Raw genomic sequence first — 25571 nt, forward strand, 5'->3', positions numbered from 1 at the left:
CTTCATTCCGATTAGGTGCCAATAAACATTTCTGTAAATTATTCATTTTTGCGAATATTAACTCAGCTTATTCAAAAAACTGGCCACTGAGAAGGAGAAAAAGCCAAACATTTCACCATGAAAGATGGCAATTTCTCGAAAAACATCCTCCTCAGCATTCTGCCCCTCCTCCATCTCTCCAAAAACGATATTTTTTCCTTATACTGATAGTTGATTGCAGAGGAGCACAAAAAATGAATGTGCAATCATGTGAGCGCGAGCAAAGGCTCCTACCGTAATATGGATAAATTATACCGCCTGGACTGACAGAACATTACATCAAGATGAATATATGGAATCTAATTACATACCTAAAAAAAGTTCTAATATACTAGAAGTTTTGGTACCTGTATCCAGGGGGCCGGTATTGGCTGCAACCAGGGCCTTATTTACAGCTCCAGCTGCCCTAGACACTCAGACTGAACACACCCCATTTGGGCGATTTCATGGGCAGAATTTTTTTCATGCAAATCTGCCACAACTATGCAGCAAAAAACGTATGAATTACATGTGGATTTGGTTGCAGATTCAATGTAGATCCCACACCTATACACAGAAAGTGGTTAAATTAATCGCAAATCCCCAATCAGTGGCTACAGTTCTAACCAAAAGGAGTGTGTGGGGGGGGGATTACATTTTTTCTCCAGACCACGTCATGGGGGGAGCAGCCACAGGAAAAGGGTTTATTTTTTGTTACTCACAAAGTGTCCCTGTGAAAAAACTTTTGACAAGTCGTAGGAACATGTAAAAAGTTATGATCAGTCAGGGTCTCAGTGCTGACACCCCCACCAATCAGGAGAACGAGCAGGATAAACAATGCGCACTTTACTCCCCGACTCACAGCAATCTTTGTCTGTCTCCTTCATTATAAGTCTATGCAGTAAGACAACGATCACTGAGAGCTGGGGAGTAACGTACACTTGCTTATCCCCACTCATTCTGCTGATCTGGGGGGGAGGGGGGAATCTGCACGGAGACCCCAACCACTGAAAATTTTTGACATGTCCCTACATTATGTGTAAATGTGCCCAATTAAAGCATAGCTATCATACTTCCAAAAGAAGTGATATGTTATTCAGTAACTAATCCAGATCATGCACATATAATTTTTATGTGTCTAGGACCTATATATCCCTAACAAATAGCATTTATATGTTGCTCACTTGCTTTTTGTTCTATCCTTGTGGAGGGGGCGTGCCCATCGCTCTCCCTCACTGTGATCACTCATCTGCTCCAAGTCTAGGAGCAGCCTGGCAGTCTACCAATCACTGCACAGTAGTTTTTATGCATATGTCTTCTATCTGTTCCCAGTAAAGCTGGATACTAATCAACATAGCTATAACTATGTGTGTCATTCAGCTTTCACAGACTCCTGAATGTCTGATCAGCTTCTTTGTCATTCAGAGAAAGCTTTGGCTGTTCAAGCATGCTGGGAGTTTTGCAACAGCTGGAGCTGCAGTGTTTGTAGAGAACTGTGTTAGAGCAGTGTTTCCTTTAGCTGTTGCAAAACTACAACTCCCAGCATGCCCACATATCCTTTGTCTGTAGTTTTGCAAGAGCTGGAGGCACACAGCTGGAGAATACACAAAGAATGTACCCCAGCTGTTGCAAAACTACAACTCCCATCATGGGAGTTGTAGTTTAGGAACAACTGAAGGCTGTAGTGGTGCAATGGTGATCTCCTACACTGCATACCAAGACACTTTACGGCAGGTATCCAGTATGTTGCAAAATACTGAGTAGTCTGTCTGCATAAGGATAGATGACCCCTAGTGGTGGCTATTTATTTTTTTGTAATTTTTTTTTTAAATAAATGTTTAATTAAAAAAGTAATCTTATCAGTAGTACCACAAAATATAAAAAGTATTTCATTATGACAGTGCCTCTTAAAGTTCGGCCCCCTCAACACTGCTGTGTTGAAGGGGGCAGCACTTATGCCAGTGGTCATACAAAGATTGCAGCCATTGTGGTACTTTGTAGACATTTGCAAATAAGTGTGCCAGCCCCAGTAATGCCCACTTGGTTGGACAACACTTGGTCCACAGCCTCTCCTGCTTTGCTCAACAGAAGAGGAAAGGATGCCTGTTTTGACTAATAGCGGTATGTTGTAAACTAGACTTTGCCAATAAAGTAGAGGGCACTGCTTTCAAAGGGGTACCCCGCTGCTGAGCATTTGTTCCAAATGCTGAGCAGCAGAGTACCCATTTAAAGAGAACTATAATCTCTATGGGAGAGTTGTAGACATGGAGGTACATAGAGATACATGGAGGTACATATACATGGAGGGGGGGTGTCGGCTGGTGATTCATGCGTGGTCGACACGCTTCGTTCTTGCTGGGGTGCCATTTCGGAAAACAGCAGTCAGACACCCCCAAATCCCCCCCCCCCCGCGCGCGCTCGATTAAACAGATACATTTTCCTGCACGGATAGTACTCCTTTAACTACTCGGGCGCTGTAAGCCCAGGCTCACACATGCTCAGTTGTGGTAACTTACTGGACATATCTGGGGCTATGCTCCTTTACCAGGTTGTGTATATCTGATCCTCAAGCATGTATTTGCTGACTTCCTTCTCCTACAGCAGCCTTCTAGGCTGTTAAAGGGGGTTATCCACCATAAGGTGATTTTAGTACGTACCTGGCAGACAGTAACTTGCTTAGGAAGGATTTGCACTTGTCTTGGGGCTAAATGGATATGTTGAGAGATTACCATAACACTGTGGATAGCTTTTTGTGAACTGGTATTTCCTTTTCAGTTTTCTTTTTATGACTACAAATCCCATAATTTTATCTTCCTCCCTCCCACACATCAGCCACCCCACCCATTGAAACATAAATGAGCTGCATCCATTCAAAAGACCTGTGGTTTTCAATCAGGGTGCCTACAGCTTCTGCATTAGTTGCAGATTGAAGCAGACAGGCTCCCTGTCATCAGCTGACTAGTGATGTCAGGTCTCGAACGCATTGCAATCTGGGAAAAATCTGAGACAGCAGTCATTTTGTATGCTGTTAAAAATAAATATTGTGGTGAAAATCACATAAGAAACAGTCACACACAGGTACCGACATTATATTATGAACTATACTAACCTTACAGCCACTGTAGCATAGTCAAATAAAAAATATTCCTGGAATACCCCTTTAATATCTGACCATGCAATACAAATATCACCAGAAGAAACATAACGTACATGTAGGAGGTGAAATCCACCTGAAGGCACCAAACGAGGATGTCACAGACAGGCGGTAGTATAACACAAAGGACATGCCCGAAAAGTGCTTTATTATTCTACAAGGCTTCCTAAAGAATAGTTACAGAAAAAGCAAGCAAGTAAACACTCTGCTTTCTTATAAGAATAACTGCATACGACGTATTCCTCTTAAGTGCACTCCTATAACTTGTTTTTGTAAAGCTAAAAGCCGAATGCTATTTTTCCCTCCATTTCCTCAATTAGATGACGTATGTATGGGATGTGTAGGAGTCCAAGATGAAAGGGCAAAATAAGGAGGTTTCTTTCCCTTCTTTAAGTGACTGATGTCAGCTGAAGTGAGATCTATCCGAAATACTAAAGGGAAAAAGAAAATTGTATTACATGATGAAAAGATCATAAGAACTTCTCAGATACGCCTCTGTCGTCCGCGCAAAAGTACATTGTTAGCTCTTATTCTTACTACACGGAAGTGAAGATGCTATGACTACAGCTGAAAAACAACAGGTACCATGTGAGAGTCTGTTCAGCATTAGACATGAATGGATACAAAATAAATCTACTGTCAGATCACAGGGATCATTGTATGTATAGAAACCGTGGGCAAGAGTTTTGAATCGTGGCAAAGTTGCCACCTTTCACCCAACATGTAATCAATACAGTGACCCCCCGACCTACGATGGCCCCGACATACCATAATTTCAACATGCGATGGCCTCTCAGAGGCCATCGCATGTTGAAGGCAGCATCAACATACGATGCTTTTGTATGTCGGGGCCATCGCATAAATGGCTATCCGGCAGCGCAGACTGCTTCAGCTGTTACCGGATAGCCGTTTACGGTGCCCCGTGTGCTCCGGTGATGTCTCTTACCTGTCCTTGGGGCTCCGGAGCGTCCTCTTCGGGATCCCCTCCATCGACATCATCACGTCGCTGCGCACGCTGTCCCGTCATCCAATAGGAGCAGCGTGCGTAACAACGTGATGGCGACGACGGAGCACACGGATGCCGGGGAAGCAGAGGCCTTGCCGGACCTCGGGGACGCGGCAACAGCGCTGGACGGCAACATCCCGGGCAGCGGTGATGGTGAGGAGCGGCGGGGACAGGTGAGTACAACTTCCTCTAACAGTGGTCTTCAACCTCCGGACCTCCAGATGTTGCAAAACTACAACTCCCAGCATGCCCGGACAGCCAACGGCTGTCCGGGCATGCTGGGTGTTGTAGTTTTGCAACATCTGGAGGTCCGCAGGTTGAAGACCACTGTCCTATACTTTACATTGCACGGATCCCTCAACATGCGATGGTTTCAACGATGGTCCATTTGGAACGGATTACCATCGTATGTTGAGGGACCACTGTATTGTTTGAGTAGACATCTGAGTGGCCTTTAAGGTATGTTCATACGGTAGGAAAATGTGCAAAATGACCACCTGGAAAACACGGGCAGACCTTCCGCACAGTTCAAAGTTTCGGCGGGCACTAGACCCACTTGGAAATGCTCTGTCTCATAGCCTGTAAAGCATTTCCGAGCAAAATCTGAAAAAAAAAAAAAAAAGAGACAGAATCGGGATTTCCATGGCAGAAACATCTGCCGCGGAAATTTCCCCGTGCGCACAGTGCAGCAGAATCCCATGAAAAACGAACACAGCTGCATCTGAATATTCTGGTGGAATTCCCCATGGACATTCCGCCATGTGAACATACTCTTAGGCTATGTGAATTCAGGTAGAAGACAGACATGGTCGCACATCTACAATCTTGCACAATGATCTAATTGCTTCTCAGCATAATTTCAAAAACGAACAGGTTGTTAGTATATACGTTTTGATCAAAAAGTACAAGCCCACTCGCCACGTCAAGGCCACCTATTTAGATTGGGTCCCTAACATAAAATGGCGTAGCCCTGGGCGGCGACCACCACCGCAACACCAGTGCCCACAGGGGGAACGACCCACTGGCAGAGCGGCCCCAATGCCACTCAAACCAGTCCATGGGTCACACCTACCTGCAGACACGGTGCCATGGCAGCAACAGACGCCGCAGAGCACCACACCAGTGTGAACAGGATGCTACAGCTCACTTACCATGCTCTCCCAGTCAGACTGGGAGGCTGCCAGGAAAGAAAAGGCCCATGTGTAGCTAACTACTACTTATATAGGGTTGGGCTGAGGGAGTGGGGAAGAGTGCAGACAACATGTTCAAACAAAAAAAAGAGGGGATAGAAAACACAATGTGAATTCAGGTAGAAGACAGACATGGTCGCACATCTACAATCTTGCACAATGATCTAATTGCTTCTCAGCATAATATCAAAAACTAAAAGGCTATGTTCACACAATGGAATTTCCATGTAGAATTCCACGGGGGCGATCACAGGGGCCGCAGCATTGTGACGTCACGGCCCCGCTCCCGTGTGACAACACGTTCCGCCCCCTCAATGCAAGACTATGTGAGGGGGTGTGACAGCTGTCACGCCCCCTCACATAGTCTTGCATTGAGGGGGCGGAGCGTGTTGTCACACAGGGGGTGGGGCCGTGCCGTCACAATGCTCCGGCCCCCGTGATCGCCAGTAATCAGACCCGGAGCGAACGTGCTCCGGGGACTGATTCTAACGGGGTGCTGCATGTAAGATCATGGGGGTCCCCAGCAGCGGGACCCCGCGATGAGGCATCTTATCCCCTATCCTTTGGATAGGGGATAAGATGTCCTAGCGCCAGAGTACCCCTTTAGTAAGTTTGGCAACCACCATCCTCTCCAGAAAGATACATTTTACTTTTATACCCTAAAAGCTATCCAAAGGTGCCTGCAGCTCATAAGAACAAATACAGATGACAGACTGTTTACAAATAAAAGATATTCTGATACATTCTGCTACATTCCAATACTTTCTATAGTAATTCCTCACAGTTTTCAAGACCTCTGCTTTCTGTCATTTAATAAATACAATAATGCGGTCACATGATGGGCACACGTGTACATGTCTTGTTAGGCTGCATTCACACCACGTTTACATTTTCAATTAGAAAACCGTATGGAACCGTATTGAAAACCGTATGCATTGACTCTCCATTAAAAATCGTATGCCAAACGATACATCCAGTTGCATCCGTTTTGCGTCTTGTACGGTTTGGTCATTTTTTTTCCCGTACCCAAAACCGTAGCCTACCACAGTTTTTGGTCCGGGAGAAAAACTGTATACGTTTTGTTTTTTTAACATGGGAGTCAATGGGAAACGCACCATACGGTTTTTGACTCTGCACAGTATTTTTTCTTTAATTTCAATGAAACAAATGAAACTTTATTCATAATGGAATAAAAAGTTAAAAACGTATATGGTTTTTTGTTACAAAAATGGATGCAACCGGACATCATTTTTCAAACAGTATACGGTTTTTAACCGTATCCAGGTTAAAATTTGTACACCCGTTTTGATACAGTTTGGTACGGTTTTGAGGAATCCGCTTTTCATCAAAAACCTAATACGGGAACTGTGTTGCCAAAACGTAGTGTGCATGCTCCCTTAGGCCTCGTTCACACGGCAGAATTTCCGAGCGAAATCCGGAAGAAAAATTCAGCTCACAAATTCCACTGCAGCCAATGGGATTCTGCTGGACTGTGCACATGGCTGAATTTCCACACTGGAAACATGTGGCACGGGAATTTAAACATGGCAATTCTTTCTGCTCTTTCCGCTCGGTCCTAGCGCCGGTATGCCCTGCTGGAAATTTTCCGGCCGGACATTCTGCAAAAAAAATCCACCATGTGAACATAGCCTTACCGGTATCAGCCTTGTAAGAAGCAGTGCACATGGGTACAGACAATGCAGGGTGGCACATGGGGTCTCTCTGTGTGAGGATCCTCTGTATGCCAACACATTCCCTCCTGGCAGCACTACTTCTAGGGGAGAATATCTTCATAATACAACATGGGATGTACTTATTGTTTTTTTTTTTTTTTTTTTGGCACATATACAATTAAAAAATCCCATCTGTATGTCCCCATATGACAGTGTACATCATGGGTGTCAAACATGCAGCCCACAATGAATATCTTTGCCACCTGGCATCCCTGTGTTCCGAAAAATCTTTTCAGGACACAAGGATGCCCCGGTTACCTCTCTGCGGCCCCGCGTTAACTTTAAAAACGGGCCGCTGGGAGGTAGCGCACGCAGGGACGTCACTGACATCCCGTGTGTGCACCTATAGGAGAAGAGCGGAGCGAAGCAGCAAGGAGGACGCGCAGGTATGGTATGTCACCACTCACCAGCACGTCATCTGCGGTGTTCCGACCAACACTCCTCCGGTCCCGGGACCTACTGCTATGGCCTATAGGCCATAGCAGTAGATCGTGACCCCGGACAGGAGGAGCGGTGGTCAGAACACTGAAGTGAGGCAGTACACAGACATACAGCCTCCAGCCATACACTGTATATGGCTGGAGGCTGTATGTCTGTGGGGGAACTGTACTGCCAGCCTAATGTGGGAGAACTGTACTGCCAACCCTAATGTGGGGGAGCTGTACTGCCAACCCTAATGTGGGGGAACTGTACTGCCAACCTAATGTGGGGGAACTGTACAGCACAGTCTTGAGCAGGGGGCATGGGGTCTTGTGCAAACGGGGTCATGGGGTCTTGTGCAAAGGAGGGGTCATGGGGTCTTGTGCAAAGGGGGGTCATGGGGTCTTGTGCAAAGGGGGGTCATGGGGTCTTGTGCAGAGGGGGCATGAGGTGTTGTGCAGAGGGGGCATGAGGTGTTGTGCAGAGGGGGCATGAGGTGTTGTGCAGAGGGGGCATGAGGTGTTGTGCAGAGGGGGCATGAGGTGTTGTGCAGAGGGGGCATGAGGTGTTGTGCAGAGGGGGTGGGGGCATGTTTTTTTTTTTTTTTTTTTTATGTGGCCCACATAAACTTAAACCTTGTTTTTTTTTTTGGCCCATGTTAGCCTTTGAGTTTGACATGCTTGGTGTACATCAATGTTTCCCAACCAAGGTGCCTCCAGCCAAAGGCTGTCCGGGCATACTGGGAATTGTAGTTTTGCAACAGCTGTAGGCACACTGGTTGGAAAACACAGGTGTACACTGGAGCCACAGCAAACACTAGGTACCATATTATGGATCTGTAGTACGGCCACGTCTGTGAGTCCTTATTGCAGTGTTTCCCATCCAGGGTGCCTCCAGCTGTTGGAAAACTACAATCGCCATCATGCCTTCGGCTGTCCGAGCATGATTGGAATTGTAGTTTTCCAACAGCTGGAGGCACCCTGGTTGGGAAACACTGCCTTATTATGACTCCTGCACCCACAGATATGGGTTTAAACCAGAATTCCCCCATCTGTGGTTCTCCAGCTGTTGCAAAACCATGAGCCCCAAACAGCTGGAGAACCACAGAGCGGGGAACACAGCACTATAGCTTCAGGTCACTTACATTATATTTTTTGCGTATTATATTACAGGTCTGCAAACTGCAGCCCTCCAGATGTTGCTAAACTACAACTCCCAGCATACCAGCGGGCGTACTAAGCATTATAGTGTTGCAACTTCTGGAGGTCCGGGCATGCTGGGAATTGTAGTCTTGTAACATTTATACATGTTATATACCATAAAGATTATGCAATTGCTTGTGCACTTTTTGTGACACTGTAATAGGGCAGGCAAGGGTAGGGTGTGCTGGGATTTGTAGTGCCTCCAAAGCCCACATACTGCATAATCATTTTCTAGGCTGAATAATGTACTGCTACAATACAAAGAATGTAACAGACACATCACTGAGCACCCCGGCCCTGCACGATCTCCCTTCTCACCACAGGATACATGAAGATGCCTATATACCCCCATCCCAATCCCATCACATCCCATCACTCACCTGCCTCTGATCACTATTCGGGTCGATGAGCCAGTGTATCCACTACAATAGGGATAAATGTACAGGGGATAAGGATGGAGAATCCCTGCAAGGTGACTGGGGTCTTGGGGCTTGTAGTTCCGCGCCTACAGTTTCCTTTCTGCGCCGGCGAGTAACAAACTACATATCCCAGCATGCGTAGCGCGCCCGATTGGGGGTCAGTGATACAGCTGAGTGTAGGGGACAGCAGTGTTCAGGCGGGGGGGCGGATTAATGGACGGTATTGTAGGGGGGTCCGGCCTAGGATTAGGACGAGTCTCCGGCCCAGGTCTTTATTTCTAGCGGAACACGTCCCCCGCCCCGGCCGTTACCAAGTTGTGTTTGCAGCGTTGTCATGGCTGCGGGCGGATGCAGAGAGAAGAGCCGTCTGGGGGAGGGGTTTATTGTCCTGTAAATGCTGATGCCTCCTCCAGGGGGAGCTGCTGGTTACATTGGACATTGGAAACCATAGAGAACCTAATGTTAAGGCTACAATGTGCCATATAGTGCCCAATAACTGGTTTATAACCTATAGAATACTTTTATGTAATGCTTCTGAAAAAGCAGTGTCATCGTGTGCCCAGCTAACAGCGCCCACTACTGGAATCACATGTCAGGAGGATTCAGAAACAGCAGCACCTCTGTCCTCAGGTTGTGTGTGGTATTACAGCACATCTCCATTCACTCTAACAGAACTGCAATACCACACACAACCTGAGTACCAGTGTGGCTCTGTTTTTGTAAGAAATTATCTCTGGTTTTCTAATCATTAAATGGTCACTCTCATTAAAACAAATTTTTGCTATTGCACTCCTTATGGTAAATAAAAAAGATTTCTAATATACTTTGTTTAAAAAAAATGAAGTTTTCTATGTTTCACTTGTGCTTAAAAAAGCTCTAGAGCACATTTTCCCCCAACTCATACACAGACTTAGGACTGAAGCTGAAACACAGGAAGTGCAGCATGGAGTGCTGAGGGGGGGGGGGGTGTCCAGCCTCATCCAATCATAGCTCCTCTCACACTTAACTGCCATATGCTGTTGGTTGGTTTTTTTTTATGGGAAAAGGGGGGTGATTCAAACTTTTATTAGGGAAGGGGTTAAATGACCTTTATTAACACTTTTTTTAACATTTTTTTTGCAGTGTTATAGGTCCCATAGGGACCTATAACACTGCACACACTGATCTCCTATGCTGATCACTGGCGTCCATTAACACGCCTGTGATCAGCATTATCGGCGCTTGACTGCTCCTGCCTGGATCTCAGGCACGGAGCAGTCATTCGTCGATCGGACACCGAGGAGGCAGGTAAGGGCTGTTTTCACCGCGGCGGTCCCGAACAGCCCGACTGAGCAGCCGGGATACTTTTAGTTTCACTTTAGAAGCGGCGGTCAGCTTTGACCGCCGCTTCTAAAGGGTTAATACCGCACATCGCCGCGATCGGCGATGTGTGGTATTAGCCGCGGGTCCCGGCCGTTGATGAGCGCCGGGACCGCCGCGATATGATGCAGGATCGCGGCGCGATCCCGCTTCATATCGCGGGAGGCGGCGCAGGACGTAAATATACGTCCTGCGTCGTTAAGGGGTTAAGCACAAATAAAACATAGAAAACTTCATTTTTTTAAAATAAAGTATATTAGAAATATTTTTTATTTACCGTAAGGAGTGCAATAGCATATATTTGTTTTAATGAGAGTGACCATTTAAGGCTGCGTTCACAATGCTTTTTTATTTCGGTTACAGTCCGTTTAATCTTGCTATTGTGTACGCAAAAAAAAATTGTATATATATATACATAACGTAAGTTAAAGGAGTACTCTAGTGCAGAGTATTCCTGCTCCGTTCTGCCCGGGCTGCAAAATAAATGAAAATGAACCATCACTCACCCCCCTGGGTTCCTGCGGAGCGCCACTACAGCTGTTCGGTCCTCCGGTCCATCTCCTTCATACTTCCGGGTGTAACGAAGCGTCACATGGCGCTCAGCCTATCGCCGGCCGAGGCTGAACATCGCGGCGGCCGGCGATAGGCTGAGCGCCATGTGACGCTTCGTTACACCCGGAAGTATGAAGAGGATGGACCGGAGGACCGATCAGCTGTAGTGGCGCTCCGCGGGAACCCAGGGAGGTGAGTGATGGTTCATTTTCATTTATTTTGCAGCCCGGGCAGAACGGAGCAGGAATACTCTGCACTAGAGTACTCCTTTAATGGGATTATGCTGTGTGGCATCCACTATTAGCATCTGTTAACATATACGTTTTCCTGTGTTAGGGTAAGGTCATACCGACAAATACGCAGCATATTTTACGCTGTGGATCTGCCGACGAGGGACCCTACAGTGTACCTCCAGCTGTGCATGCTCATGGCGGAAATCCGCGGCTACGAGCAGACACACTGCGATGTGCGAGTCGTCCCACACATGCGCAGTGTACTCGCACACATCGCGGCTGCTCTCGGCCTAGCTCAGGGAGCAGGGAGAGTGGTCACGATGTGTGCGAGTACACTGCGCATGTGTGGGGCGACTCGCACATCGCAGTGTGTCTGCTCGTAGCAGCGGATTTCCGCCATGAGCAGGCTTAGCTGAAGGCAACACTGTAGGGTCCATCATAGGCAAATCCGCAGCATAAAATACACCGCAAATCCATCCGTGTGACCCTATTCTTAGGGTCTATTCACACGTACAATATCCGTTGCAGATTTGATGTGCTGGATTTTCTGCTGCAGATTTCAATGTAAACTAAATGACAGAACACAGATTCAAATCCTGCGCATCAAATCTGTGCAGAATACTGTACGTGTGAATAGACCCTTAAGCGGACAGCAATAACGCCTTGGGAATGCACCTCAAGGCTTTGTTATTTTTTTTTAAACAAAAATGCCCGTGAAAAAATGCCATTGCCAGATGTTCGCTGCAATTCAGTAGGGATTTATGAAGTACCAAATCCACTTGCCGTTTTTTTGGCGTTTTTCTACATTTGGCTAGTAATGAGCAGCAGGGGCCATATTTTAATTCGCGATATTTCACAAATATATTGATGATTATTTGCCCTATGTTAGCGAAATTTGTTCATTCACTTTTTCGCATGGAAAATTCGCATTGGAAAATTTGCATAAAAATTAGCATGTGAAAAAAACAAAAAAATACGAATATTCGTCATCACAAATATATAGCACTATATTCTAAATATTTGCAAAATCGCAAATTGCCGATATTCACGATAAAAATTCGCATTTACGAATATTTGTGCTCCACACTACATTTAGTGGATCAGTGGAATTTTTGCAGAATTGCAGCATGTTGAGACTATGATTTTCTTTTCACAAAAATGTTTGCATTTCTCTCATAGAAATCTATTGGAGAGAAAAAAAAATCAGGGTTTTTCCATTTTGCACTTTTCTCCTCACCTTCTAAAAATCATAACGCTTTCAATTTTCCACCTACAGACCCATATGAGGGCTTGTTTTTTGTGCCACCAACTTTGTAATAAGTATATATTTAATAAATAATATATATTTGTGGGGCAAAATAAAAAAAATGCAATTTTGTAAATTTTGGGGGGTTCAGTTTCTATGCAGTGCACTTTCTGGTAAAAATTATACATTATCTTTTATTCTGTAGGTCTCTATGGTTACAAGGATACCCAAATTATTTAGGTTTAATTTTGTTTTACTTCTTTAAAAAAAAATTATAACATTATGTACGAAAATTAGTATGGTTACAATTGTCCTCTTCTGAGCCCTTTAACTTTTTTACTTTTCCGTATATAGGGATGTGCTCTAATTTTTTGCGCCGTGATCTGTAGTTTTTATATCACATTTATAAACTTTTTTTTTACACTATTTTTTTAGTCCCCATAGGAGACTATTACATGCCGTCCTTAGATTGCTAAGAGGATGTTTAATGCTATGCCATAGCACAGCATTGATCAGTGTTATCTGCGCTCTATTGCTCCAGCCTGCCATGGCTGACTGGAGCATAGGAGAGCCGATTAACCCCTTAAGGACGCAGGACGTAAATGTACGTCCTGGTGAGGTGGTACTTAACGCACCAGGACGTACATTTACGTCCTAAGCATAACCGCGGGCATCGGAGCGATGCCCGTGTCATGCGCGGCTGATCCCGGCTGCTGATCGCAGCCAGGGACCCGCCGGCAATGGCCGACGCCCGCGATCTCGCGGGCGTCCGCCATTAACCCCTCAGGTGCCGGGATCAATACAGATCCCGGCATCTGCGGCAGTTCGCGATTAAAATGAACGATCGGATCGCCCGCAGCGCTGCTGCGGGGATCCGATCATTCATAACGCCGCACGGAGGTCCCCTCTCCTTCCTCCGTGCGGCTCCCGGCGTCTCCTGCTCTGGTCTGTGATCGAGCAGACCAGAGCAGGAGATGACCGATAATACTGATCTGTTCTATGTCCTATACATAGAACAGATCAGTATTAGCAATCATGGTATTGCTATGAATAGTCCCCTATGGGGACTATTCAAGTGTAAAAAAAAATGTAAAAAAATGTAAAAGTAAAAGTAAAAAAAAAGTGAAAAATCCCCTCCCCCAATAAAAAAGTAAAACGTCCGTTTTTTCCTATTTTACCCCCAAAAAGCGTAAAAAACATTTTTTATAGACATATTTGGTATCGTCGCGTGCGTAAATGTCCGAACTATTACAATAAAATGTTAATGATCCCGTACGGTGAACGGCGTGAACGAAAAAAAAATTAAAAAGTCCAAAATTCCTACTTTTTTAATACATTTTATTAAAAAAAAATTATAAAAAATGTATTAAAAGTTTTTTATATACAAATGTGGTATCAAAAAAAATTACAGATCATGGCGCAAAAAATGAGCCCCCATACCGCCGCTTATACGGAAAAATAAAAAAGTTATAGGTCATCAAAATAAAGGGATTATAAATGTACTAATTTGGTTAAAAAGTTTGTGATTTTTTTTAAGCGCAACAATAATATAAAAGTATATAATAATGGGTATCATTTTAATCGTATTGACCCTCAGAATAAAGAACACATGTCATTTTTACCAGAAATTGTACAGCGTGAAAACAAAACCTTCCAAAATTAGCAAAATTGCGTTTTTCGTTTTAATTTCCCCACAAAAATAGTGTTTTTTGGTTGCGCCATACATTTTATGATATAATGAGTGATGTCATTACAAAGGACAACTGGTCGCGCAAAAAACAAGCCCTCATACTAGTCTGTGGATGAAAATATAAAAGAGTTATGATTTTTAGAAGGCGAGGAGGAAAAAATTTAAACGTAAAAATTAAATTGTCTGAGTCCTTAAGGCCAAAATGGGCTGAGTCCTTAAGGGGTTAAACGGCCATCCTCTTAGCTGATCAGGACATCGCGGTCTCACCGCGTTGGTCCCGATCAGCTCAGCTGAGCAGCCAGTATTATTTTTTTTACATTTTAGACGTCGCAATCAACTTTGATTGTGTTGTCTAAAGAGCTAATGCCAGGCATCAGCCCGATCGGTAATGCCTGGCATTAGCCATGGGTCCCGGCGGCTGATAGTCACTGGGACCATCCCGCTATAATGCAAACTCAGATAACATTAACCCCTTAAGTACCAAGCCCATTTTGGCCTTGAAGGGGTTCTCCGCACCTAGACATCTTATCCCCTATCTGCACAGAGATAGCGGGACCCCCGCGATCTCTGTGCAGTAGAGACGTGACGTCATGATGGGGCGTGGCCGTGATGTCATGAGCCCCCGGCGCCACATCCAGCATTCTAAACAAATGCCGGGTGCTGCTGGGACCCCTGCAATCTCCATGCAACACCCGGGGTTCATGACGTCATGGCCAAGCCCCCTCGTGGTGGCATGTGTCTGCTGCACAGAGATCGCGGGGGTCCTACCGCTGGGGGTTCTGCCACGGGGGGTCCCGCCCAGACATCTTCTTCCCTATACTTTGAATAGGGGATAAGATGTCTAGGGGAAGAGTGTCCCTTTAAAGACTGGGACAATTTTTATTTTTGCATTTTCATTTTTTTTCTCCTCTCTTTTTGAAATCTACGATGCAACAATAAAATTATTATTTGTGGGGGGAAATTTATAAGAAAACTACAATTGTGCTAATTTTGGGGGGGGGGTTCGGTTCTTACACAGTGCCCTTTATGCAAAAAAAAAAAAAACATCGGGGGGGCGTGGTTTGACACGCTGGCGACCGCACGCACATAAAGAGAGCTCCGGCACCGGCCCTGCTAAAAGGAGGATTCTCCCTGGCATGGGAAACCGCCACCGCCACAAAAAGCACAGCGGGAGCGGCAGCCTTCTTCAAGAGCCTGCCGGCACCTCTGAGTTCCCCGCCGCGACCGTGGCCTAGCTGCGCACCCTCACACTGTGCGCCTGAAGCACCGCCCATCCCCACAGCTCAAGCCGCTGACTCATCCTCTGCTGCTGGAGTGAGCGCCTCACACGCCCGGGATCTGCAACCCTGCTCCCCTGCTGCGGTACCTCTGGGGTTCCCTGCTGAAGTCTCCTGGACCGAGTTCCTGCCGCTGCAGAGGCTTCAGACAGTGGCGCTGGCAGTCCCAGCTAGCCCCGTGACCGTTAGGCCTACATCCAGGGCGCAGACAGCAACGTCTATGGAGGTAACAAACGGCCCTGCTGTACACAATATGGCGAGTCCGCTCTCCCCCATCCCCCCACCTTTAAGCTGTGGGTCAGCCACAACCCCGGCTGCCGCAATGGACATTGCATTAACTCCCTCCTCACCTGCTGCCACCTTGGAGGAGGGAGAACCCCTTACAGCAAACGCCACACCACCAATGTCACTTATCAAGAAGGGGACTGCTGCCGCACAGAAATCTTATCCCACTCCTGCTCCATATGGTCCTCCTCTGTCGTGCCCAGATGCAGCTAACCCCCCATATTCTCAACATATGGACTCAGATGCCTCGCCCTGCGATGATGACTCCACGGACAATAGTGATGTCCCGGAATACTGGGGTGACAGCCCTCCTGCTAAAAGGAAATTATTCCGCACGCCCTCCAAGTCTCGCCCGCAGGGCGGCATACAGTGGTGCTTGCTCTTCCTCTGATGACTCACAGGACCCTGCCGGCACCAAGAGGTCGCATCATGATGCCTCAGGTGGTCCACCGGTCCTCCCTCACAACCCTCTGCTGCTCAACTCACTAATAGAAAGACAGCGCCTGCATTGCCCAGTCCTGAGGCTGCTGCCAACACGCTGAAAAATCATTCAGAACTGCAGGCGTTGTTAGCTCTGATCCCGACCAAAATGGATATGCTCTCCATGGCCGAGGAAATTAAAAAAACTTGGCGCCAAGATCTGGAACCTGTCAAGGCTGAAGTGGCCCAATTGTCAACCAGAATGACTGCTCTAGAATCTTTTCGCTCATCCATTTCGTCGGAGGTCGACACCCTGCAGGATGCTACCACCTCTCTTCTTGCCCAGAAAGCTCAAATGGTTGACCATATGGACAACATGGATAACAGAAACAGGCAAAATAACATACGCATTAAGGGACTGCCTGAATCTGTAACCCCCCAAGAGATCCCTGCTACCCTTCAAAAATTGTTCAATAGTATACTCCAAAGACCCCCTGACCCCCCCCCCTGGAGTTGGATCGAGCCCATCGCGCTCTAAAAGCGAAGTCCCCAGACCCGCTCAAACCGAGGGATGTCATATGCAGGGTCCATCATTACACTTTGAAGGAGGACATTATGAGAAAATCGCGTAACCTGAAGTCGATACAGTGCAAAGTGGCTGAAGTTTTCCTGTTCCCTGATCTGTCGCTCCGCACCCTCCGCCTGCGGGCCACGCTGAAGCCCCTGCTCTCTATTCTCCAGAACGCAAAGAATGTATACCGCTGGGGTTCCCAGTTCTCCCTAATGGCTCGATATGGTTCAACAGTGGCCACCCTTCGCAAGCCGGATGACCTCCCTGAATTCTTGGCAGCTTTCAAGTTACCTCCTGTGAACCTCCAGAAATGGGAACAGCTGTTCTCCCCTGTTACAGTGTCAGCGCGTCACTCGGCTGAGATTTGCCAAGCCTTGAGGCGTACCGGAAAAGACAAGGACTTGGCACCTCTCCCCCAGAGGAGAGGCCGCACGACCTGAGACTGAGACATCCTGCTAGTCATCTGGTTCTTCTCCCACCGTGTGATGTTTCACATGGTCACTGTGCACTGCTTCTCCTGTTGACTGTTCTTGGGGGCTGACTTTCTCTCCGTTTAAGGTCGCCCCTGAAGTAGTATATTGCACCTTACAAGTTGTTCTTACACGCTAGTCATTGTATTCCATTACCTGTTACACTTCGCTACGTTTCCCATGCCACGTAGGTGTCATTGGCTCTCAAACCCTCCTTGGTTTTCACTGCATTTCCCCTCCTCTGTTCTGAGGGGAAATTCCTATAGTACATTGTGGGCCACCTGCCGTACTCTTGTTATCCGGTTACAGTTCGTTTTAGTTCCCCCACAAGTGGGCATCTAGCGCCACTTCCCGGCTACCCACTAGTTGAGTGTCCAAGCTGGTCCTGGTTGCACCTTACCTTAGCCCTTATGGCTTCCACACATAGTCCCTTTGTATCCGTTCTCTTACGGCTGCTTTTTCTGCTTCCCCTTTTCACCTACTTACCCCTCTCTTCTCCTTTCTTCCTTCCTAGATGGAGTAATCCTCTGACAGGGCGACCTCGATGGATGGCGGTGTGGGCGGACTCCTGGGGGGTTGGTAAGTTTATTCTTCTTCCCTCACGCACACATAGCAGCTGACATTAATGTCACTACACTGAATGTCAAAGGGTTCAACATGCCCAAAAAGCGTGCTCAAATTCTGTACTCCCAACATAAGCAACGCAGACATATACTTGCCCTACAGGAGACACACTTCAAAACGGATCACCTTCCCACCCTTCCCACCAGATATTACTCGACCTGGCTGCACAGCACGAACCCTGATGCGCGTCTCCGTAGCTTTCCATAAATCCCTTCCATTAAAAATTCTGGACTCGGTCTCTGACCCTAATGCCAGATATCTATTTGCTAACTGTGACCTCTCTGGTCATAAACTTACCATCGCCTCCATATACCTAATCGTCATCAAAACACATTCCTCTTGAATGCCCTGGAGGCTCTCGCCTCCTTTGCGACGGGTCAAATTCTACTCTGCGGAGACCTAAATCTCCCGCTATTCCCCACGCTAGACACCTCTTCTGGCCGCTCCCTCCTCCCCAACAGCAGACTGAGTCTCATTCGTTCTAAACTTCACGAATTGCAACTCGCCGATACGCGGCGCACCCTACACTCTAATGGCAGAGATTACACCTTCTTTTCCCATCCGCGCAACTCATATTCCCGGATCGATTACATCTTCTGCCCCCATAATCTTCTCTCATCGATCACCCACACGTCCATTGGATCTATAACCCTCTCAGACCATGCTCCTGTGAGGCTTACCTTTACGCTCCCCTCTTTCGCCAAACCCCATGCCACCTGGTGGCTTAATGAGAGTCTCCTTCTGGACTCCCTCTGTGCCCAGGAACTGAAAGAATCGATTGCCAATTTCCTCGCGGACCACGTCTCAGATGCTTCCTCTCCACTTATTAAATGGGAGGCATTGAAATGCTTGCTCCGCTGGATGTTGGTGAAACATGGGGCGAGGCTGAAGAGATAGGCGTCACTTAAACTGCCCTCCCTTCAAACGGAACTACATGCCCTGGAATCCCAACACAAGCAAACTCAACTTGAACACACCCTCCGTGACATTATTCGAGTCCGTCAGGAAATCCTAACCATCCTGAACGTGAAACACAGATATTATAAACAGATTGTGGGAAGGTCCTTTTATAAATGGGGGAATAAGCCTGGTAAAATATTAGCCAGGGCTCTCAGACAAAAGAGGGCCTCCCTTTTTGTCCCTTGTATCAGGGATTCGTCAGGATCCCTCACCCATCTCACTTCGAACATTCTTGACATCTTTCGCTCCTATTACGCTAAGCTATACAGCCTCCCATCGTCCTCTCCTTCAAACCATTCCTCTCTTTCTTCCTATATTAACACAACGGCACTGCCGTGACTGCCGCCGGATGCTGTATCGGCCCTGGAAGCACCGTTCTCACCTGAGGAATTAAGCTCCATGATCACATCTCTCCCGGCGGGCAAAAGCCCGGGACCAGATGGCTACACAGCCAAATTTTATAAATTCCTTGGGTCAGAACTGTCTTCACCCCTTCTCTCTGCCTTCAACGCTATCGCTGACTCCACCGCTCCTCCTCAATCCTTCCTGCGGGCTTTTATAACAGTGATCCCCAAGGGAGATAAAGACCCATCCCTATGCCAAAACTACCGCCCCATATCACTGTTGAACACAGACACGAAGCTCTTTGCAAAACTGATCTTGAACAGATTGGCCCCATACATGGGGACCCTAGTCCACAACCATCAAGTTGGCTTCATACGGGGCAGAGAAGCAAGGGATAACACCCTGCGCACTTTCTCAATTGTACATCAGGCGCGCAGGACTAAGACACCCTTATGCCTGCTCTCTTTAGACGCCGAGAAAGCTTTTGATCGGGTGGACTGGGGCTTCCGGAGGGCAACCCTTTCTCAGATAGGCTTGGGATCGCAGATGCTCGCTCGCATTGTGGCCCTTTACTCAGACCCGCAAGCCCAGGTCAGAGTTAATGGTCAACTATCACACCCCTTCCGCATTTGTAATGGTACTAGGCAGGGGTGTCCCTTATCACCCCTCTTGTTCGTGCTCTGCATGGAACATTTAGCGATTCGTGGTAATGTGGACATCAAGGGCTTTCCCGCTGCCACTCACAATCATAAATGCTCGGCCTTTGCGGACGATCTTCTGTTATTCCTCTCCTCCCCGCACACTTCCCTGCCTGCCCTACTTGCGACCATACGCACCTTTGCTCTCCACTCGAACTACAAATTAAACTCCTCTAAAAGTGAAGCGCCTAACGTCTCCCTCTCCCCAGAGACCGTCCGACAATTGCAAGCCAACTACCCCTTCAAGTGGTGCCCCACCTCTCTTACCTATCTTTGGATCCAAGTACCTAATGACCCCAAGGACACTGTCACGATCCCGGCTGGTAGGAGGTGGATCCTCTGTGCCAGAGAGGGATTGGCGAGGACCGTGCTAGTGGACCGGTTCTAAGTCACTACAGGTTTTCACCAGAGCCCGCCGCAAAGCGGGATGGTCTTGCTGCGGCGGTAGTGACCAGGTCGTATCCACTAGCAACGGCTCAACCTCTCTGACCGCTGAAGATAGGCGCGGTACAAGGGAGTAGACAAAGGCAAGGTCGGACGTAGCAGAAGGTCGGGGCAGGCAGCAAGGATCGTAGTCAGGGGCAACGGCAGGAGGTCTGGAACACGGGCTAGGAACAAACAAGGGAACGCTTTCACTAGGCACAAGGGCAACAAGATCCGGCAAGGGAGTGCAGGGGAAGTGAGGTATAAGTAGGGAGTGCACAGGTGGAAACTAATAAGCTAATTGGGAAGATTGGGCCAGGCACCATCATTGGTGCACTGGCCCTTTAAATCGCAGAGACCCGGCGCGCGCGCGCCCTAGGGAGCGGGGCCGCGCGCGCCGGGACAGGACCGACGGAGAGCAAGTCAGGTACGGGGACCGGGGTGCGCATCGCGAGCGGGCGCCACCCGCATCGCGAATCGCATCCCGGCTGGAGGCGGGACCGCAGCGCACCCGGTCAGTGGATCTGACCGGGGCGCTGCAACAACGAGGATGAGGCGAGCGCTCCGGGGAGGAACGGGGACCCGGAGCGCTCGGCGTAACAGTACCCCCCCCCTTGGGTCTCCCCCTCTTCTTGGGGCCAAAGAACCTGAGGAAAAAAAACTCAATTTTTCCGTGATGAGGTCCGATGCACATTAGGAGGGGTTCCGTGCGGTAACGCACGAGACAGTCCAATTTTTCATTGTAAACACAATTGATGTAGAGGGGTCTGGCGAGACTGGTCACAGGGACGTTGAACCTGTTGATAAGAGAGGCCAAAAAAAAATTTCCTGCAGATCCGGAATCCAAGAAGGCCATAGTAGAGAAGGAGAAGGTAGAGGAAGATATCCGCACAGGCACAGTAAGGCGTGGAGAAGCAGAGTTGACATCAAGAACTGTGTCACCTTTGTGCGGAGTCAGCGTACGTCTTTCCAGGCGGGGAGGACGGATAGGACAATCCTTCAGGAAGTGTTCGGTACCGGCATAGTACAGGCAAAGATTCTCCATGCGGCGTCGTGTCCTCTCTTGAGGTGTCAAGCGAGACCGGTCAACTTGCATAGCCTCCACGGCGGGAGGCACAGGAACGGTTTGCAGAGGACCAGAGGAGAGAGGAGCCGGGGAGAAAAAACGCCTCGTGCGAACAAAGTCCATATCCAGGCGGAGCTCCAGACGCCATCCGGAAAAACGCATGTCAATGCGAGTGGCAAGATGAATGAGTTCATGTAGGTTAGCAGGAGTCTCTCGTGCGGCCAGAACATCTATAATGTTGCTGGATAGGCCTTTTTTAAAGGTCGCGCAGAGAGCCTCACTATTCCAGGACAACTCGGAAGCAAGAGCACGGAACTGAATGGCGTACTCGCCAACGGAAGAAACACCCTGGGCCAGGTTCAGCAGGGCAGTCTCGGCAGAAGAAGCTCGGGCAGGCTCCTCGAAGACACCACGGACCTCAGCGAAGAAGGACTGGACTGTGGCTGTGGCAGGATCATTGCGGTCCCAGAGTGGTGTGGCCCCAGACAAGGCCTTTCCAGAAAGGAGACCACGGCAGAGTCTAGAGTCCTCATCAAATTTGTCCGGCAGAGACAAGCAGGGGTTAGGAGCGGCCGGTTGCTGCGGAGGAGTTGCAGGAGCCGGCGGAGGAGATGGTTGTTGCAGTTGCAGCTGCTGTAACTGTGACTCCAGTTGCTGTGTCACGGTGGACAAGTATGCCAGCTGGTGATTTTGTTGGGTGATCATCGTGGAAATGTCGGCAAGACTTGAAAGCGGCACCTCAGCGGAATCCATGGCCGGACGCTGCGGAGGAGTTGCAGGAGACGGCGGAGGAGATGGTTGTTGCAGTTGCAGCTGCAGTGTCAGTGGCAGCAGCTGCTGTAACTGTGAGTTCAGTTGCTGTTCCACGGAGGACAAGTATGCCAGCTGGTGATTTTGTTGGGTGATCATCGTGAAAATGTCGGCAAGACTTGACAGCGGCACCTCAGCGGAATCCATGGCCGGATCTACTGTCACGATCCCGGCTGGTAGGAGGTGGATCCTCTGTGCCAGAGAGGGATTGGCGAGGACCGTGCTAGTGGACCGGTTCTAAGTCACTACAGGTTTTCACCAGAGCCCGCCGCAAAGCGGGATGGTCTTGCTGCGGCGGTAGTGACCAGGTCGTATCCACTAGCAACGGCTCAACCTCTCTGACCGCTGAAGATAGGCGCGGTACAAGGGAGTAGACAAAGGCAAGGTCGGACGTAGCAGAAGGTCGGGGCAGGCAGCAAGGATCGTAGTCAGGGGCAACGGCAGGAGGTCTGGAACACGGGCTAGGAACAAACAAGGGAACGCTTTCACTAGGCACAAGGGCAACAAGATCCGGCAAGGGAGTGCAGGGGAAGTGAGGTATAAGTAGGGAGTGCACAGGTGGAAACTAATAAGCTAATTGGGAAGATTGGGCCAGGCACCATCATTGGTGCACTGGCCCTTTAAATCGCAGAGACCCGGCGCGCGCGCGCCCTAGGGAGCGGGGCCGCGCGCGCCGGGACAGGACCGACGGAGAGCAAGTCAGGTACGGGGACCGGGGTGCGCATCGCGAGCGGGCGCCACCCGCATCGCGAATCGCATCCCGGCTGGAGGCGGGACCGCAGCGCACCCGGTCAGTGGATCTGACCGGGGCGCTGCAACAACGAGGATGAGGCGAGCGCTCCGGGGAGGAACGGGGACCCGGAGCGCTCGGCGTAACAGACACCTTTCGACTCAATTTCCCTCCCCTTTTGCATCTCATTAAAACGGACTTGGCTATATGGGAGCGGAAAGATTTCTCCTGGCTTGGGAGGATTAATATAATAAAAATGAATGTGCTGCCGAGACTCCTCTACCTCTTCTCCTGCACGCCGATATGTCCCCCCAGGTCATTCTTTGGAGGGATTGCTTCGCTCCTCTCTAGCTTTGTCTGGGCCCGCAAACACCCGAGAATATCCCGGCGCGTCCTGACTAGACGTAAAGACAACGGGGGCCTGGGTATGCCGGATTGTCTGTATTATTTTCTAGCGGCTGTCCTGACAAGAGTTCTTGACTGCAGCACTGACCAGACCACTAAGCAATGGGTCTCCCTGGAAAGACATGTCTCTCCACTTGACCCCAAATCTGTACTCTGGCTGCCCTTGCGAGCAGTCCCGGCTGGCCTGGCCCCCATGGTTCCCCCAGTAACTCTCTCCATTGTGAATGTCAAACGCCTACTCCCGGTCGGTAATATTCTATTCTCTCCTAATGGACCTCTTGCCCCATTTTTCAATAACCAGTCCTTCCCGCCTGCCCTGTCCTCCTCCTCCTTCCTGGGTCCCCATAGCTCTGAGGGCATTTCATTCTCCGCCTTCCTAGATGCCACGGGCTTGAAACCACTATGCAACATTGTTGCTCTGCCGTCTCTCACGCCGACTCATCACATCCAATACATGCAACTTAAACATTTTTTTACCTCTTGCTCCGCTTCGCTCCAGTTGACCCGCTCTCCCTCCCCGTTCGAGAAACTCTGCTGCTCTCCCACCGGCGAGACTCACCCAGTGAGACAAATATATGCTCTTCTATTAGAGGCTCATCCTAATGAGCCCCTGCCCTACCTGAAAGGCTGGGAAAATGAGACTGATAGTTCATTCTCGGATGGGGACTGGAATGCTCTTGAGACGAACTACAAGGTGTTATCGAGGTGGTACAGAATGCCAGCTGTGTTGTCCCGCATTTACCCGAATGTGGAGGACTCCTGGTGGCGGCACGATGTCGCACATCTGGGTTCAATGCCCCATATTGATGCCCTTTTGGAATAGTGTCATTGATGTGATACATAAACTGACTACAATACGCCTTACGCTGACCCCGGCCCCTCTGCTCCTCTACATCTTACCCCCATTGGTCCCAAAATGGAACGCCCGTCTAATTAGATTCATGCTTCTAGCAGCCAGGTCGGTAATACCGCGCTTATGGAAAACGACCTCGCCCCCCTCCTTCTCCTCATGGGCTCAAGAACTTTCACATATCCACCGCATGGAGGAACTTATGGCTGACTCCAAACATCAATTTGTGAAACACCGTTTGATCTGAGAGCCTTGGACCTCCTTTGTTTCCTCTCCTGAATTAAGATCTCTACACCTCTCACCGCAAAATACTCATTGATCCACTCATTTGCTTCTCGGGCGTGTTGGCCGCCATGTGTCATCTTCGATGCCCTTCCCCCTGGGGGGCCCGCCGGCGCCTGCCGTCCTGTGCTATTCCGTCTATTCTTCCTCTACCCCCCCCCCCCCCCACTTACTCCATCTGCTAGTCCTCTCTTTCTCCTTTCTCCTCCCCCTCTCCTCTCCTCTACTCTTTCTGTGCCTTTTCTCCTATGATAATCTGTACACCGTAACATGGGAAGTGCATTCCCTAGTTTCTCCATATTTGTGGGATTGTTTTACTTAGATCGCCTGAATTAGTTTTCATGTTTATTCCCCTCTGCAGGGAGGCTTCATTGTTGCTCTCACACAGCAAGCCCTATGACAGCCACTGAGACCTGATATGTATGCTCTTACTGCATTATTTTGCCTTCCTGGCTGTGTATTGAAATATGCCTCTCCATCCTTATTTCTATGTTACCTTTTGACATGATGTTGTATGTTGACCATTGTTTGGTAAAACTTTAATAAAAATTTATTATGGAAAAAAAAATACATTACCTGTTTTTTTGCAGGTTAATGCAATTAAAACGATACCCAATTTATATAGTTTTCCTATTATTGTACTATTTAAAAAAAATGCTAACTTTTTGTAACAAAATTGGTATGCATAAAATTGTCCTTTTCTGAGGTTTAAGGGATCATTTTTTGTGCTTTGATCTGTCGTTTTTATCGGTACCATTTTTGTTTTGATGGGATTTCTTGATCGCTTTTTATTACTTTTTTTCCAATATATGATGTGAGTAAACATCAGTATTTTTTGTGTTTTTTTTTTGTTTTTTTTTTACGTTTACGCCGTTTACCGTGCGGGATCATAAACATTATGATCCCGCACGCCGCTTCCTGGCATAAGCAGTGAGTGTGAGGCTACTGATAGCAGTCGACACTCACTGGTCTGAAGCGAGTGCAGCTCCTGCGCCGGTTCAAAGCCGCTTAAGGATTCAGTGTGTACAGGTACAACCTTGGTCCTTAGGTACCTGGACGTAAGGGCATACCTGTACGCCCTTTGTCCTTAACAGGTTGAAAGAGATAAAAACAAATAAGTGATTTTTACTGTC

At 48.3% G+C, this 25571-nt stretch overlaps 1 protein-coding gene and 1 long non-coding RNA gene across 2 annotated transcripts in view; one reads left to right on the forward strand and one right to left on the reverse strand.

Moving 5' to 3' along the window:
• The window catches only part of KATNAL1 (katanin catalytic subunit A1 like 1), a 103533-nt gene extending 94150 nt beyond the window's left edge, over nucleotides 1-9383 (reverse strand). The window contains exon 1 of the mRNA XM_056561851.1: nucleotides 9104-9383. The gene's annotated coding sequence lies outside the window, so the exon portion shown is untranslated. The remainder of the gene's footprint in view (nucleotides 1-9103) is intronic.
• A 124-nt stretch (nucleotides 9384-9507) lies between these two features.
• LOC130358515 (uncharacterized) lies at nucleotides 9508-24967 on the forward strand. Its single transcript, XR_008889549.1, has 3 exons — nucleotides 9508-9603; nucleotides 17760-17824; nucleotides 24800-24967. It is a non-coding gene; the product is annotated as an uncharacterized LOC130358515 (long non-coding RNA).
• The last annotated feature ends 604 nt before the right edge of the window (nucleotides 24968-25571 follow it).

Source organism: Hyla sarda, chromosome 2 (assembly GCF_029499605.1).
Source record: "Hyla sarda isolate aHylSar1 chromosome 2, aHylSar1.hap1, whole genome shotgun sequence".
NCBI lineage: Eukaryota > Metazoa > Chordata > Amphibia > Anura > Hylidae > Hyla > Hyla sarda.